Source organism: Nicotiana sylvestris, chromosome 9, assembly GCF_000393655.2.
Source record: "Nicotiana sylvestris chromosome 9, ASM39365v2, whole genome shotgun sequence".
In the NCBI taxonomy this organism is placed as follows: Eukaryota; Viridiplantae; Streptophyta; class Magnoliopsida; order Solanales; family Solanaceae; genus Nicotiana; species Nicotiana sylvestris.
Window position 1 is genome coordinate 84,977,215 of NC_091065.1, and position 6,162 is coordinate 84,983,376.

Below are 6,162 nucleotides of genomic sequence, written 5' to 3' on the forward strand. Positions count from 1 at the left end.
CTCTTGAACGAGGATGGGAACAGGAACATTGTCCTTGGCGAGTTGGAAAACTCAGAGAACCGTCGTGATTTTAGGTTTTATAGACATATTAAGGTTGAGGAGGTTGAAGAAGAAAGGTGGAAGATGAGTAGAGGTAGTGATAACAACTAGGTCGGGAATCCAAATTAGAGTAAGAATTTGAGAAGTAAATGCGGAAGCAATAACAACAAGGAATTGAACAACTAGAATTAAAGAGATGAATATAAAGGATATGGGAAGAATTCAAGGAAAGAATTCCAAGAACTTCCAAGAACGCAAGTTCTATAGCCGTGACAAGATCAAAGTAACAACGTCTTGATTTATGGAAGAAATCAAACGCCTTTACTTAAAAATCAAATCAAAATAATAGATTCGGATCTTGACCACTTTACGAGTAACTTGAGACAACAATTAATAACTAGTATTAATCGCCTTCTAAGAATACCACAAAGGAATCAAAGATATCATAAAAGAGAAGTAATCTTACTACCTTGAACTATGAACTAGTAAAGGTTGAAAGATAAATCTCAAAGCACAAGTAACAAAGGTTCAAAAGAACTCTCAAAATATGATATACTTAATCAATAAATGTTGTGTCTTATGAATGAGAAGAACTCCTTATTTATAGGAGTTAAAAGCACTTAAAATAATGTAGGGGGTTGCTAAAAAGTCATCTAAATTAGGTAGGGGGCTGCTAGGGGTCACAATAGCCATCAAACTTAGGTAGGTGGCTCCTAAGGGGTAACAAAAGCCATCAAAATTAAGTGGGGGGCGGCCAAATCCTTTTGGGGCAGATTTGGGCCTTAAAACTATTAGTTTGGGCCATTGGTTTGGACTCCAATTGGGCTCCTTTTGAAACACCCCCTTTTGGACCTCTTTTAAGGTCATTTTGAGCCCTATTGGTGGACTTCAAGGGCTGATTTGGTAACCCAATCTTCCTCCTCTTGGACTTCAATTTGGACTACCAAATAATTGTAAAACTTGGACAATTCATCTCCTTTGGGCTTGAGCTCTTCCTCTACAATTAAAAGCTTCTTTATTTGCCATTGAAGTCTAGCAACCTTAGCTTGCAACTCTTTAGCTTGAGATCTTGTAAATGGCCTTGGAGCTTCCAAAACTCTATCATCTCTATCATTGTCCTTAACTATATCCTTGTTCTTGATGCTATCATTCCCCCCTTCTTGAAAAGAATTCGTCCTCGAATTCGATCCTACATCAAACAAAGATAAGTCAGCAACATTAAATGTGGCACTTACTTGGAACTCACCAGGAAGGTCCAACTTGTAAGCATTGTCTCCAATCCTTTCAAGGACTTGAAATGGGCCATCTCCTCTAGGATGCAACTTTGACTTCCTTTTGGAAGGAAATCTCTCCTTTCTAAAGTGAACCCAAACTAAATCTCCAGGTTTAAAAATAACTTGCTTTCGTCCCTTATTCTTTCTCAAGGCAGTTTGCTCATTTTTCTTCTCAATTGCAAGCCTTGTTTGTTCATGAATTTTTTTCATCATCTCAGCCTTTGTCCTACCATCAAGATTAGCAATATCATTAGTTTGTAATGGTAATAAATCAAGGGGAGTGAAGGGATTAAAACCATAAACAACCTCAAAAGGAGACATACCTGTAGAAGAATGGATTGTTCTATTGTAAGCAAATTCAATCATAGGTAAGTGATCTTCCCATGAAGTTAATTTACCTTTCAAAACAGCCCTCAACATGTTTCCTAAGGTTCTATTAACTACTTCAGTTTGTCCATCAGTTTGTGGGTGACAAGAAGTAGAAAACAACAATTTAGTACCTAACTTCCCCCAAAACACACGCCAAAAGTGGCTCAAAAACTTAGCATCCCTATCACTAACAATAGTTCTAGGTATACCATGAAATTTGACAACCTCTTTTACAAAAAGATCAGCAACATGTGAGGCATCATTAGTCTTTAAACAAGGAATAAAATGAGCCATTTTGGAGAACCTATCTACCACAACAAATATACTATCCTTACCATATCTTGTTCTAGGCAAACCTAACACAAAATCCATGGAAATATCAATCCAAGGCGAAGTAGGAACAGGTAATGGCGTGTAAAGACCATGTGGTAACACTTTAGATTTAGCTTGTTTACATTCCAAACACTGTGCGCACATTCTTTCAACATCTTTTCTCATTCCAGGCCAAAAGAAATTTTCGGCCAGTATGTCTAGTGTCTTTGGGACTCCAAAGTGTCCCATAAGCCCTCCACAATGTGCTTCCCTTACAAATACTTCACGTAAAGAGCAATTAGGAATACACAACTTATTTTCCTTAAAGAGAAAGCCATCTTGGAGGTTAAACCTCTCAAAAGGACTCAACTTACAATCTGCAAAAATTTTGCCAAAATCAACATCATTAGCATAAAGTCCCTTGATTTGATCAAAACCCATTAATTTAGAAGTCAGGGTAGAAACTAAGACATACCTCCTTGAAAGTGCATCAGCAACAACATTTTCTTTCCCTTGTTTGTAAGAAATTACATAAGGAAACGTTTCAATGAATTCAACCCACTTAGCATGCCTTCTACTAAGCTTACCTTGACTCTTCAAGTATTTCAAGGATTCATGATCAGTTTTAATGACAAACTCTCTTGGCCACAAGTAATGTTGCCATGTGGCTAAAGCCCTTACCAAAGCATATAGCTCTTTGTCATAAGTGGAATAGTTCAATGTGGCTCCACTTAACTTTTCACTAAAGTAGGCAATAGGTTTAGAATCTTGCATCAAAACAGCACATATTCCTTTGCCCGAAGCATCACATTCAATTTCAAAAGATTTAGAAAAATCAGGCAATTGTAATAATGGAGCAGAACATAACTTTTCTTTCAACAAGTTAAAAGCATCATCTTGTTCTTTTCCCCATTTAAAAATCTTATCCTTTTTAATAACTTCAGTTAAAGGAGAAGCAATGGTACTAAAGTCTCTCACAAACCTCCTATAAAAACTAGCAAGTCCATGAAAACTCCTAACTTCAGTTACACTCTTAGGTTTAGGCCATTCTTTTATTGCTTTGATTTTCTCTTCATCAACCTCAACTCCTTTAGAACTAACTACAAAACCCAAGAAAATCACACGATCCACATAAAAAGTACACTTTTTAAGATTAGCAAATAAAAATTGCTTTCTAAGAACTTCAAAAACTTGTTTTAGGTGTTCTACATGCTCTTCTAAAGTGTTAGAAAAGACCAAGATATCATCGAAGTACACCACAACAAATTTTCCATGAAAATCCTTAAAACATGATTCATTAATCTCATGAAAGTGCTAGGTGCATTAGTCAAGCCGAAAGGCATAACTAACCACTCATAAAGCCCATATTTGGTCTTAAAAGCAGTTTTCCATTCATCTCCAGGATTCATTCGAATCTGATGGTAACCACTTTTTAGATCAATTTTAGAAAAGATTTTGGATCCATGTAATTGATCCAACATGTCATCAAGACGAGGAATAGGGTGGCGATACTTTACCGTAATCTTGTTGATTGCTCTACAATCCACGCACATCCTCCAAGTTCCATCCTTTTTTGGTACCAATAGGACGGGAACCGAGCAAGGGCTCATGCTCTCTCTCACAAAACCTTTCTCAAGCAACTCCTCAACTTGCCTTTGAAGTTCTTTTGTCTCTTCTGGATTACTCCTATAGGCTGGCCTATTTGGGATTTGTGATCCAGGTACAAAATCAATTTGATGCTCAATGCCACGTAAAGGTGGCAATCCATTAGGAATATCTTCTGGAAAGACATCTTCAAAATCCTGCAAAAGAGAAGAAATACTACTTGGCAAAGAAGAAGTTAGCAACTCAGAATTAATCAAAGTCTCTTTGTAAGTAAGTAGTATTATGGGCAGCCCCTCTTTTCTTGCATTTAAACACTCTTTGGTTTTTATATAAAAACTCTCTTTTTTTCTTTCCTTAACCTCTTTCCTCTCACCAAGACTGTCTATTTTTTCATTCAAACCCTTTTTTATCTCTTCTCTCAAATTGCTGCCCTCTCTCTCTTTCTCTCGGCCATCTCTCTTTTTTTCTAATTCTTGGCCTTCTTTCTTTTCTTTTTCCTCAAGCTCACTTTTTATCTCTCCCCTTGGTTTTCCCATTGTTTCTCTTAATCTCTTTTGATCTTCAAACACTTGAGAAGGAGATAAAGGTGCAAGAGTAAATTTCCTGCCATTTAGTTCAAGAGAATATCTATTCTTTCTTCCATCATGAAAAACATTCCTGTCATACTGCCAAGGACGACCCAGTAAGATATGACAAGCTTGCATAGGTATTATGTCACAAAGAATATCATCCTCATATCTACCAACATTAAATGAAATCATGCACTGTTTGTTTACCTTTAGTTCACCACTATCATTTAACCATTGGAGTCTATATGGAGTAGGGTGTTTCATGCATGCAAGTCCCAATTTTTCCACAAAGTATGAACTCACCACATTAGCACAACTACCACTATCAATGATCATAGAGCAAGTTTTTCCCTTTATCCCACACCTAGTATGGAATATATTCTCCCTTTGTTCTTCACTATTGCTTGCCAAATTGATAGTCATAATCCTTCTAACTACCCCAATCATGCCCTCATTAGGTAGTTCTACATCATCTTCATCACTCACATCTCCCTCTTCTTCTCCCTCACCTTTTTCACTCTCATATCCTCCATCTTCTCTAAGAATGATGTTTCTTCTACTTGGACATTCATGCATCATATGTCCCCTTCCTTTACATTTATGACATTGAATAGAACTAGAAGGTGTAAAAGGTTTAGGGTTAAAGGTTTTACCTCCCTCTTTGTTCTCAAATTTACCTTTACCCTTGTCTTCTTGAGGTCTAGAAGAACTCTTCATCTCATGATATGGCCATGGCTTCTTGGAGATGGTGCTTGTCCGACCTTTCCACGAGCTAGTCTGCTTTCTTTTATTTTGATTTTCTATCTTTACAGACAAATCAACTAACTCATCTATTGTTACATATTGTTGTAATTCTACTACATCAGCTATTTCCTTATTTAAACCATTTAAAAACCTAGCCATTGTAGCCTCTTCTTCCTCTGTACAATTAGCTTGGATCATAGCCATATCCATAGCCTTAAAGTACTCATCCACAGACATGGACCCTTGCTTCAATGTTTGAAGACGTTGTTGTAGCTCTCTTTGAAAGTGTGATGGCACGAATCTCTTCCTCATCACCCTCTTCATCTCAGCCCAAGTAGCAACTGGTGCTTGTCCTTCTTGCAATCTGTCCCTAGCAAGCTTTTTCCACCAAATAGCAGCATAGTCAGAAAACTCAACAACAACAAGTTTAACTTTCTTACCCTCAGAGTAGTTGTGACAATCAAAGATGGCTTCAACCTTTCTCTCCCAATCAAGGTACAAGTCTGGGTCCCTTGCTCCCTTGAATGATGGCATCTTCATCTTTATACTACTTATATTGTCAACTTCTACTCTACCTCTTTGTCCCCTCCTATCTCTTCCCACCCTATCAAAATCAATATCATTAAAATCATCTATAGGGTTTTCTTGATTTACAATTGGAGCATGGGGTACATTTCTCCTAGCTTGGGGTCTAACATTATTTTCCCTCCTAAGTTCAGCTATTGTATCATTTTAATCAGCAATGGTATCCCTCATCTCTTGGAGTTGCAAATTCAGCCTTTCAAATTGTTGATGCATAGCTTGCAAGGTAAAATCATTTCTTGCTTTGATTTCAGCTTCTTGGAGAACCCTTCGTTCATCATCACTACCTGTACGTGACATCTTTAAAAAAAAAGTGTAAACTGTATCACAAAAATTATCTCTCTTTTTTTTTTCTCGGAATAACCTTTGAACAAAATACTTTGTAGATTTATAATTAAACCCAACTCGTATGAAATTCTTAGTAGTAAAATTCAGATTTTTGAGGAACTAATGAAAGAAAAACCAAATCCTAGAACTATTAGGCTCGGTTGAAACATGACGCGAACAAAAAGGAAAGGATTATATGTTTAGATTAGAAAGAGTAAGAAAATCTAGGATCCCCTCTTCTTGTTTCCTTTGTTAATTTTTGGTAACAAATTAGATACAAAAGAAATATCCCGGAGAGCACGCAATTCTATTTTTTGTTCTAAAAATTGATTTTCGCTTTT